The sequence below is a fragment of the Dreissena polymorpha genome, chromosome 7 (genome assembly GCF_020536995.1).
Source record: "Dreissena polymorpha isolate Duluth1 chromosome 7, UMN_Dpol_1.0, whole genome shotgun sequence".
NCBI classification, from domain to species: Eukaryota; Metazoa; Mollusca; class Bivalvia; order Myida; family Dreissenidae; genus Dreissena; species Dreissena polymorpha.
This window is the reverse complement of record NC_068361.1, coordinates 41,479,358-41,492,035: the sequence shown is the minus strand read 5'-3', so window position 1 is coordinate 41,492,035 and position 12,678 is coordinate 41,479,358. Positions and strand designations below refer to the sequence as shown.

The 12,678-nt window shown below is 35.0% G+C and overlaps 1 protein-coding gene across 1 annotated transcript in view; it reads right to left on the bottom strand.

Annotated features, from left to right (window-relative positions):
• The window catches only part of LOC127836833 (pre-mRNA-splicing factor 38B-like), a 29,693-nt gene extending 17,634 nt beyond the window's left edge, over positions 1 to 12,059 (bottom strand). Inside the window, exon 1 of the mRNA XM_052363439.1 lies at positions 11,987 to 12,059. The gene's annotated coding sequence lies outside the window, so the exon portion shown is untranslated. The remainder of the gene's footprint in view (positions 1 to 11,986) is intronic.
• Between the last annotated feature and the right edge of the window lie 619 nt (positions 12,060 to 12,678).

Genomic DNA, 12,678 nt, shown 5'->3' with positions numbered 1-12,678 from the left:
AAAATGTGCAGCTTTAAGAGAACGCTGCTTTGAATTTTTTTTTACCTTGAAGGATGACCTTGACCTTGAACTTCCACCACTCAAATTGTGCAGCTTCATGATAATGCTGCTTTGAATTTTTTTTACCTTTGACCTTGAAAGATGACCTTGACCTTGAAGGATGACCTTGACCTTGAACTTCCACCACTCAAAATGTGCAGCTTCATGAGAACGCCGCTTAGATTTTTTTGTGACCTTTGACCTTGAAGGATGACTTTGACCTTGAAGGGTGACCTTGAACTTCCACCACTCAAAATGTGCAGCTTCATGAGAATGCCGCTTAAATTTTTTTTTTTTACCTTTTACCTTGAAGGATGACCTTGACCTTGAACTTCCACCACTCAAAACGTGCAGCTTCATGAGATACACATGCATGCTAAATATCAAGTTGCTATCTTCAATATTGAAAAAGTAATGGCCAATGTTAAAGTTTTCGGACGGACAGACGCCATATATTTGACATTTGACCTTGAAGGATGACCTTGAACTTTCATAACTCAAAATGTTCAGCTCCATGAGATAAACATGCATGCCAAATATCAAGTTGCTATCTTCAATATTGAAAAAGTTATGGCCAATGTTAAAGTTTTCGGACGGACAGATGCCATAAATTTGACATTTGACCTTGAAGGATGACCTTGACCTTTCACCACTCAAAATGTGCAGCTCCATGAGATACAGATGCATGCCAAATATCAAGTTGCTATCTTCAATAGTGAAAAAGTTATGGCCAATGTTAAAGTTTTTTTCAGACGGACAGACTGACTGACATACTGACGGACAGTTCAACTGCTATATGCCACCCTACCGGGGGCATAAAAACTCAACAGTGGAAAGTATATCTCAAGGAAAGAGCAAATTTTTGAAAGGTTTCACAGATGGAACAAGATGTGTTTGTGAAACACAATGTCCCCCTATATGACATTTGACCTTGAAGGATGACCTTGACCCTTCACCACTCAAAATGTGCAGCTCCATGAGATACACATGCATTTCAAATATAAAATTGCTAGCTTCAATATTGCAGAAGTGAAATTACATGAGCAATTTTAACCCATTTATTTGACCTTGAAGGATGACCTTGACCTTTCACCACTCAAAATGTGCAGCTCCATGAGATACACATGCATGCCAAATATCAAGTTTCTATCTTCAATATTGCAAAAGTATTCAGAAAATAAGCGATTTGGGCCACATATATTTGGCCTCTGACCTTGATGGATGACCTTGACCTTTCACCACTTAAAATGTGCAGCTCCATGAGATACACATTCATGCCAAATATCAATTTGCTATCTTCAATATTGCAAAAGTATTCATAAAAAAAGCGATTTGGGCCACATATAATTGACCTCTGACCTTGACCTTTCACCACTCAAAATGTGCAGCTCCATGAGATACACATGCATGCCAAATATCAAGTTGCTATCTTCAATATTGCAAAAGTATTCATAAAATGAGCGATTTTGGCCACATATATATGACCCCTGACCTTGAAGGATGACCTTGACCTTTCAAGAGGCATCTTAGATTGTTATTGATAATGGACATGGGTGCATGGCGGCTTTCACATTTGAAAAGGGCAATGGGCATTTCAAAATTGCAGCGAGGCGCAAAAAAAGGCCTGGGTAAGAAACTAGAGAATATTTTTGATCAATTTGAATGCTTATAAATATATATTTGTTATTAACTATCAATGTGAAAAATCATCCCAGTGGTAAGTGCTTCTGTTAGTGGATGTCCTGGCGTAAATTACGCCCGAAAACGGCACTCATACGTCCATTATGCAAATGGTGGAAGTCCCTTGGACGTCTGATAATTCGCATGTACGTTATTTTCTAATACACAACACGTACAAATGTCAACAGTAAATCGGGTTATTCAGACCGTTAACTCTGCCCAAGAGCTACTGTTTTCAACGATTTTCTCAGCAAGTGGCCATTATTGATTTTTCCAGCTGTCAATCAAAGTCTTCTTGGTAAGCGCATCAGCCAATCAGCGCTCAGGCAGCCAAATACACGCCGACCCCACGTGAAGCTGTATACAATAATATTAGCGACCTCTGCATTAAAAAGTTTTTATTCAGCAATCAGATATTTGAGTCCACACTTTCCCCGAGGAAGAATGACATGATGTTGTACATGAAGTCTAATTTTCGCATGATTTTCATCTGTACATGAAATACACAAGAAATGTTTATTTGTTGCTAGAATTTTCGTAACCTTCCGTGAATAATAAAATCCTGAATTTTTCGGATAACACGTTTGATTATACGCATTTAAAAATAAGCAGTCTGCAAAATTAACCCATCGCCTGATCGCCAATGCGCTGGAATCTCAGCTCTGGCGATAGCAAAAATCTGAAAAGACAGTTTGGAAATAAACAAACAAATAATCAATTCACGAAAATTCGTTCGCGTGCGCGAGCATTTGAGAACGAATTCGGCATTTCGAAAATGTTCATTCGGTACCGATTTTCACCCGTATTTTATTTATTTCCGATTTGTTAGCAGATGGTACGGACATGAAATGAAATTGACGAAATATCTTCGCTAGTTTCCAAAAATCTTAATAGTCAAATGTCCGCCATCTTGAAATATTTTAAGTGTAGATTAGCAAAGTAAAGTAGTGCAAAAGCATATTGTAAAGCAATATGTTAACCAAATTATATATTGATTACGTATTTAATGAGTAATTGGTTTTCATTTTCTGCAGTCAAACGATATGCACATATTATTTTATGTGCAAAACACATACATTTTTTTCGGACAGTCGTTTTCGGATACAGTATTTGTTGTTGATCATAATTTACATGTTTCATTTTATATTCAGTCGTTGATTTGTCATAATTACTAAATATGAACAGTGCTCAGCTCTATGCCCTCAAATCGCGTCACGTGATTTACGCATGTTCAATGGGAATTCCTTCATCGCACAATTCAACTTGCGTAAAATGGCGGACGTCAATATTGCCCGTATTTTGGTTTTGAAAATAGAAATCGTAATAATACTGGATTATCGGGTAATGGATAGAGTTGGAACATGTACGTACTATATTAAAATTCTAAAATAAAAGTGGGACTTCAAAATTTATGTCTGGGACGTCCAAAATTTTAGGCTTGGAGGTCAGTGCTTCCAACTTTTAAAAGCTAACGGAAGCGCTGTCATCCTACTATGTTTATCCCAGTAGCGTAATAATCAAGTGTGATTGCGCCGACGTATGATGCAGATGTAAACACTTAAAATGACCTGATATCTTCCCTATGGCTATGAAATTTAACTTTACATAAATGATTAATTTACAGCCAGGGTTCTCAATAACTTATAAGCCAACAGGCAAAAATGTGAAACCAACAGGCCTTCTAGTGGGGTCCTGGGGCATGCTTCCCTGGAAATTTTTTTAATTGAGCACTTGATTTCCTGCATTTTGGGCCATTTAATGGCTATTTTAATGGTTTACCAGGCACTTAAATTTGAGCATTTTATGAATTTTAGCTTTCTTAACTAAGTAAAGATAAATGAAAACAGCTCTTAGATTGGGAATGGGGCTGAAATTCAGCCCTACAGGAATGGGCGGAAAAGGCCTGAGCGTCCATCTACCATGCACATTTTGCGTGACACTTCTTGTTTGAAACGCACCTGAATTAAAACAAACTTTCACAACAACAAAAACTTTGCATTAACACAAAAAAGGCAAGCAAACACTTACTGGTTTTTTTCCCCACTTTTTGGGAAGATAGCCAATGGTTTTGGAATTGGGAATTTTATCGGCATTTTCATGAAATTGGGAAAATAAATTCATTAGCCTTTTTTTCACACGAAAAGTCCACTGATTAGGGAAATACTATTAAATTTGATATAACCCTTTATAATCATTCAAATTAAAAGAACAAAATCATATAATACTTTGTTAGATGTAATTGAAATAAAATTGAGATAAAATACGCATAAGACACTTCTTTTCAAAAATAATTTTTTTATTTTTTTTTTGAAATTGGGAATTTTTTGCCACATTTTGGAAAAAAAGTATACTTTTTGGGATTGGGAACATAGCCGAATTTCGGCTATAAAATCGGGCCAAAAAAACCCTGACTTGTGTTTTTCCCAGGCCATTTTAGAGTGGCGAAAAGCCACCCGCCTCCCGGATCGCCACGCTGCCCTTTTCAAAAGCAAATTTCGCCACGCGCCCTTATTGATAATATCTTTATTGCCTTAAGATCTAACTTGGTCCGCAAATCAGCGTCCTTGATTGTCTGTGACGCTCTGACTATGCTTGATTTACTCGAGAGACGTAAACGTCTAATCGACTATATTATTTGAGCAGATTTAATCTATTATAGTGCTCGATTTATAGGTAGACTGCCCCAAAGCTGTGAATTAGTCATGCGTGAATAACCCCATGTCAGTATCAATCGATAATGTCAGAGGCTATGTAACTTCGGAGACTTTTGATGAAAAACTCGATGTTATTCTCGTGGCAATTGTGCATTGCATGCATTATTCAGTTATATCAAAACATATTTTTACGCATAATTACATTTAAAAACACAAACAAATTTATTCTTTTTCGCTTTCGTCTTTGTGATAATTAGATCTAATTATTGAAATAATTACTGAGACGTATACTAATTTAACAAAATGCGAATCGCATATACGATTTAACGTTGCTATGCACACCTGTCGCTAACATCATTTGACATTTGAACAACATGGCAGACTATACAGAATTAAATTGCGACTCGGCAAAAATGGCAAATAACGTCCTAAACGATCGAATTAACAATGGAGATTATACATTAAGAAGGAATTAATGAAATGTCTGTGATAATCAACGATGCATAAAAATGTTTTAAATAGCAACAACATTATTTATTTGTAATCTACTTGGTGGATGTATGTCACGGAAAGGAGTGTTTGCATATTGTTAGCGATCAATTTACTCGCAATGTTATTTTAAACATCTGGCAAGATTATTGTTAGAAATTAAATGGGATAAGACAAACATGGTTTCATTTATATGTTAGTGGATCTGTGTATAATCAGATTCATATGAATATATATTGCTTTATTATGTTTGTCATGCTGTACAGTTTATTGAAACAGCATGGACCTTAAATGTACATTGCAAGGTACATATATTAATATAAATCATAGTAAGTTAAATACATCAATTACCATTCAATGTGTTTGTTTATATGTTATTTTTTCCACAACTGCTTCAGATGCGATTACATGTTGCCACGTAATTAAGGTATTCAGGCAGTGATTTTTTTTGCTCAATTTTACAGCCGATTTTCGGCTGCTTCCCAATCGCAAAAATACACGTTTTTTCCCAAAAATCTGACCAAAATTTCCCCAAAAAAGCCCAACTTCAAAAAAAAATAAAATATATATATATATTTTTTTTTTAGAAAGAAGTCTCATATAACTTAACTAGAAATGGCGCGGCAGAGGCCGACGCGTATCCCCACGCCGAATGTTTGACATAGGTGTGCCCCAGGGTTGGTAATGGGGCCATGCATAGTTGAGATTGACCGTATTGTCATAAGAGAAGTTCAGTATCAATTTGAAGTGAATCGGTGTAGAAATGAAGAAATTATAGTAAAAGGCAATTTTGGGTGGGTGTGGTCTATGTGGACGGGAGCGCCCCAGGGTTGGTAATGGGGCCATGCATAGTTGAGATTGACTGTATTGTCATAAGAGAAGTTCAATATCAATTTGAAGTGAATCGGTGTAGAAATGAAGAAATTATAGTAAAGGCAATTTTGGGTGGGTGTGGTCTATGTGGGCGGGGCCCCAGGGTTGGTTATGGGGCCATGCATAGTTGAGATTGACCCTAATGTCATAAGAGAAGTTCAGTATCAATTTGAAGTGAATCCGTGTAGAAATGAAAAAATTATAGTAAATGGAATTTTTTGGTGGGTGTGGCCTATGTGGGCGGGCACCCCAGGGTTAGGATTGGGGCCATGCATAGTTGAGATTGACCCTAATGTCATAACAAAAGTTCAGTATCAATTTGAAGTGAATCCGTGTAGAAATGAAAAAATTATAGTAAATGGAAATTTTTGGTGGGTGTGGCCTATGTGGGCGGGGCGCCCCAGGGTTGGGAATGGGGCCATGCATGGTTGAGATTGACCGTATTGTCATAAGAGAGGTCCAGTATCAATTTGAAGTGAATCGGTGTAGAAATAAAGAAGTAAATGTAAAATAACCTAAAAAAATGAGTGATAATTTCTGACGCGGCCCCACCCCAACCGCTATAACTTTTGACCCAGGGGTCAGATCAAAATTCCAAATAGTGCAGGGTCGCACATATGCTCATAGCTACCATGTGTGTTAGTTTCAAGGTTCTAGTGCTTTTAGTGTAGGAGGAGATAGTGGCCAGGACGGACGGACAGACAGACGGACGGCGGAGATAACCACAATATCCCCACCTTTTTTTCAAAAAGCGTGGGGATAATTATGATTTCATAAATCTAGGTCTCAACTTTATTTTTTAAACATCTTACAAAATATATAACTTGAATTTAGTCATTTTTGTCCATAAATCATTCCCAAACTTGCCACTTTTATTGATTAAAAAAAATCCCAATTTGACCAGACTTCTTTTCTAGAAAACTCCCTGAACATGTACTTAAAAACAATATCACTTCTGTTACTTATAATCCTATTTATAATGCTTAATTTTTCCCAATTTCATGGTTTATCGCGCTATTTTTCCAATTTCATGGTTAATCGCACTAATTTTCCCAATTCAAAAGGCACAGGCTGTAACAAATTAAAGCAAAAAAAAATCACTGTCAGGGAACGTTTTCGCCCTTTTTGCCTAAACTGCGCGCTAAAATGCCCTTTTTTGAAAGTAATGCGCCATGCCCCTTTGCCCTCCTGGGAAAAACACTACTGACTCACCATGTGATGAAAAGAACATCAAAATATTTGACTGCTTTTTGAACGATCCCAATTTGCACCATTTCATTGTTGTTGTTGTAATTCTAATACGCTGTCGAATGTAGCTATCAACTCTTAGTGCTAACGAGATTTATGACATTTTAGTTAACGGGAATGCAATGTTAGACTGAACCGTGTGTCTAATGATACAAAGGTCATTATTATGTCCCCAAAATTCAAACCAGTAAACAAACCAAGTTAAGGGAGATAATCAAGCGACGTCTTTGCGTAATAGCAAAAAAGGAGCAAAATTACATAAAAGACATCAGGGGTGGCGAAATCTCAAAAAACTATACTTGTCCACGGACAACCATTTAGGAAATTTAACTTGCCCGTTGCTGAACTACACTTGTCCGTTAATGTTCAGGGTTTTTTTTGGCCCGATTTTATAGCTGAAATTCGGCTAAGTTCCCAATCCCAAAAAGTATACTTTTTTCCCAAAATGTGGCAAAAATTCCCAATTTCCAAAAAAAAAAATTTTTTTTTTTTTTTTTTTTTTAAAGATGTCTTTTGTGTATTTTATCTCAATTTTAATTGAATTACATCTAACAAAGTATTATATGATTTTGTTCTTTTAATTTGAATGATTATAAAGGGTTATATCAAATATAGTATTTCCCTAATCAGTGGACTTTTCGTGTGGAAAAAAGTCTAATGAATTTATTTTCCCAATTTCATGAAAATGCTGATAAAATTCCCAATTCCAAAGCCATGGGCTATCTTCCCAAAAAGTGGAAAAAAACCCCTGATGTTTATATAAATTATAAACGCATTTATTGATTAATGTTAAATAATGTGGAATATATCAAAATGAGTATGATTTGCTTGTTTTGTTTATAATTGTATTTCAATGGTACATTCATTATAGCAGTAGATTATAAACAATATAAAGACTTTCTCAAACTTTAAATCTTGCGAAGCTAGTGTTATTAAAACATGTGCTGAACATAAGTACATTGTAATCTTAACAAATTAAACTAGTCCAATATGTGGACCTCATCAGACTGAGACTACGCTACTGGTAGCAATTTGATTATATAAACTGGTAACCATTGAAAATCGGTTAGCCAAGTTTCTTGAAAAGTTCTGGTGCATTTACTTAGATCATATTTTTTATCATAATCTTTCTTGGTTTTTTGGGAGGTGGGCTGCTCAAAGCTTCGGGTTTCTGCTCCGTTGTTGAAGAATAAAAAAAAAAGTTTCGTCTTTACCATTAAAGTCGTCTTAAATAACAAGGTAGACCATGTTTTGATTATCTTAGATTGATACTTTTTATTTCCGTCTGAAAAAATAAAGAAACCAGTCTGTACACTGTCTAACAGTAGGGCCGAATGTTGAAAATGCGGCATGCTCCCGGTCTCATATAGAATAAGGGAGATCACTGCGCAGGAAAGTGCATGTATTTTAGCTTGATTGCTCCGCAAATAGCATGTAATCGCGTGTCAACATCCGTTTTTGTAAAGCTTAATTACGGCTTAAATACAATGTATTTTTGTATACCTGGACGCGACTTTTAAAAAACTTGTTGTCCACGGACAACTTAATTGAAAAAAGTCAGTTGCCCAGACTACTCCTATAAATATGAGGTCGATTTACATCGACCTCATATCGTTTAACGTTATTTTGCAATAGCATTGTTCCGACATGAATTCATGTCGGAAGCTTTAACGGCATCAAATTCATATAACAGCACAGAACAATCATGCAATAAATTATTAAACATAAAATATAAACATTATTTTACTAATTGCACAAGAAAAATGTTTATACAAACTTACAAGTAATGATAGTCCAGACCTTAAAACACTACCACTGTTCAAATTCCATATTGTTGCCTTATAGCACTGTGTAAATTGAAAGTTGCATAATGTTACCTATTTGGTCGGTTATAAATACATTGTTTCTTTATATATAGTATTAGATTTAGACGAAAATAATAATTTACGTGGAATGCCATATAAGTTTTCCATGAAGACTTTGATCTTGCCGTGTGTGTTTATGGACGTTATTAATTATGTTATACTTATTTTTGTATTTCATTAAGAATTAGAATGTGAAGCCCTTTTTGTTAACTGTTTTTAGCAAACGATTCGCGGCTTAATAAGACACGGAAAATATTTAAAGCGACACTTTCATTTAAAGGTTTCATGTGAACAATATTAAATGAAACCTTTTTTGGTATTAATATATTTTATTGACATGTTAAATTCGATACTTGAAAAGGTGTTTAGTCTTTAAAAAGATGTCGCTGATATTGTTAATTTCAATAACTGTTAATATGCTTAATGTTGTATAAGAAATTGAATAGTTTCACTGAGTTGTATTCCCGCCTAAAATCCGATATCGTAAAACGCGCAACGGTTAAGAATAAGGTTTGAATAAGTTTAGGTATTCAGATCCGAATATCAGCAGCTGTGCCAGCTGGGAAGCCCCGTTTTGGCTTTAACAACCGCAAGTGAAACAACATACTTTTTTAAGTCTTGCACTTAAGACTCCATGATCACAAGTATAGGTCCCTGCTGTAGCGTATGACACCATAGTGTTAATTAGTATTGGTCGGCACAGTATCTGATCATAACGAGATAATTGGTTTGTGCTGAACACAGGGGCAGAAAACCACAGATCTATCAATAAACAAGATTATTGAGATATCTTTTATTGAACGCCGCGATAAAAATGCTCAAACCACGGACTCTAGATTACACGGATAAGAAACATGGCAACATTCTCAGAATTATCACTGCTATATGTGTAATCACCTAACAATTCGTCTAAAAATAATTTATATATTTGAGTTGAAGACGATGTACTGTTGTATAAGTCTGAATAAACTATCTGTCTGCCTGTCTAAAGCTAAGCCGTCATCGTCCCAGTGAAAAAAAATCTGATTTTGAATAGTTGGACATGATGCCCTGATGTCAAAATACGAAATGACCCGCGTAACACCGACCGTGATTTTCAAGAATCTTTAATAAATTTGTAATTTAAGGTAAATAACATTTCATATAATTATACATAATTCCCTCGTTGGTAATTAACAGCAAACGATGAATGATTTTGACACCCATTTTATTTCAAGTATGCATGCAAAGCCGAATAAAATCGAGAGGGTCCGCTATATACGCTGTTTCATCATAAATTTAACACCCTTTCTGTGTTATAAACAAGAGCTGAAATCGTTTATTTATTAAGATTTATTTATAATAAGCTTTATTGATATGTTTCGCGAACAAAATACTACAATATATTCCATAAAAAATATAATAATCATGGCAAAGAAAATTCAATGGCCGGTTTCTAAACAAAAGCATAATCGCCAAGAACGTAGCATCAGTTCAGTGCGTTAGGAACGCGCGCTACTTTCTTCCGCCTTCATTCCTTAATTACTTTCGTTTTTAAACAATTTTTTTCTATCGTATACAGAATTCTATTCTCCTAAGCAAGATGTAATTTTTAAAACTGAACTCCAAATATAAACGCTACAAATTGGTATTAAGTACGAACATGTCAACCGTAAATCTAGATTCTAAAACTCCAAAACGGTATATATTTGCAAAAGTTGAAGTTATAACTCGCCGGGCTGTCGAAATCAGAAGAACGCTACAAATTGGTATTAAGTACGAACATGTCAACCGTAAATCTAGATTCTAAAACTCCAAAACGGTATGATATTTGCAAAAGTTAAAATTATAACTCGCCGGACTGTCGAAATCAGAAGAAAAACTTAATATATATTTATATATCTGTTTACTACGTAACGTAAGCTTTCTAATGATATATAATTTGTCAAAATCGGCCGAGAAATGAAACTATAATTCAACAAAAGACGTGAGTGGGTACATCAAAATGTATAACCTCGGCGCTTCGCTGTACGCTTATTGTACAAGATCGATAGCCACAACACGGTAAAACGCGCGGTGGTAAAACATAAAATGTGTATTTCTTGTGTTTATCTCGCTATAAATCCATTAATAACAACGGGAATATACTAAAACGTATATTTTTTGAAAGAGGAATTAATAAGCAACAAGATAACGTATAAAACAATAAAATCGGATGAATAGTTTTTGCATATGATTGAATTTACTACATTAAGGGTCAAATACTCGATTCATCTCCTATCAATATACACTCCGTGATACAACTGGTAGTTTTAACACACCCATATAGGTTTCATTGAATTAAAAAGTACAGAAAGCTAAAAAGTGATGTGGTTTGTTTTACAACAACACTTGGTTATGTGTAACCTATTCAAAAAATAATTTCGTTCAAGATAATTCAATGTAATTCTATAAATGACAAACACACTTCGTGTGTTGTGTATGTTTATTTTTAAAATGTACATAGGTGGTTTAAAAGCACAAATTTTACACATTTAAGAGGTAATTGCTCACATTTATGTCTAATTAATGATAATTTAATGCATTAGCAAGATTTAACGTGAAAAACTGAAGTTTAAGTTGAACTCAATTTGCTACAGGAAAACGACGGTAGCCGTTTAGACGTAAGCGGGGTAGCTTACGTCTAATTATTTGGACTATTGCCCAGACAAGCAAATGTACGACTCGGGCAACTCGGACATTTGATTTCGCCACCCCTGGACATGCAAATGTTGTAAAGGTAATTTCCGATTTTAAGAATCTGAGCGACTTTCAACCGGCCAAAATCTGATTTCAACCGGCCGATTTGGCCGGCTCTTATTGAGAACCCTGAAATTTACAGCCAAGGAGCTTGGCAGCCAAATATTACAACACGACTGTTAAAAACAGTTTTTAAGACCACTGACTCTGTTCCAGAACTGTACAGTAAACTTCAAGATCGATTTCAGAAATTCAAACGTTGCTCAACATAGTATGATTATGAAATGTTAACTTAATGTCATACAAATTCGCGAGGTTTACAACAACAGCCTTAAAACACAATTTTGTGTTAAAACATATAATACTGTAAATCTAAAAATAGTTTTTGTGAATACAAACAATACAATTGTAAAAAATTACCTGAAATAACGCTATTTTCCCCTTTTTCTTTGGTGAACAATTTTGGCCTCGTTATAAAATTAATGTAAAATATTCTTTAGTTGTAATATTGATCATAGCAGGTCAAAACGGCATGATTCCAGAACGGCCTTGTTCGTCGTCAATCAATCAAACGTCGTCAATATCAATAAAACGTCGTCAATATTAACCGACCATTGTGGATGAAAGCTTAAGAGTACACTGATAATGTGTGATATGCTAAAATGACTTAAATACTTATTTCATTTTTGACAATTACATTCGCGCGGTGTTTCTCATTTGTAGACTGGTATCAAAGACGCCAAAGCATGGTCACATTGCGTTATTCCGGTTACATAGATATGCAATGAAAACATAAGTTTTTTTGTGATCTAATAATAAAATATCATAAATATATTCTCATAATTTTAAATAATTTGAAGTTTCTTTTAAGGTGAAATAAAAAATCATGTTTCAAAATTTAAGTTAATGTGAAGAGAACTGAAGAAGTATGTGAACAATACCATTAGAAGGAACCAAAAAAATATTGTCACATCCTGAGCTTAAAAGCTCACAATGGGTAACACCCCTCTTAAATGCGATCTCAAGCTTTTTCTCAACCTCGCATATGGCGAAAACTAGCACTTCCCTTTGAAATGAATATATTCAAACTTTATTATTTTCTCATGCGTATA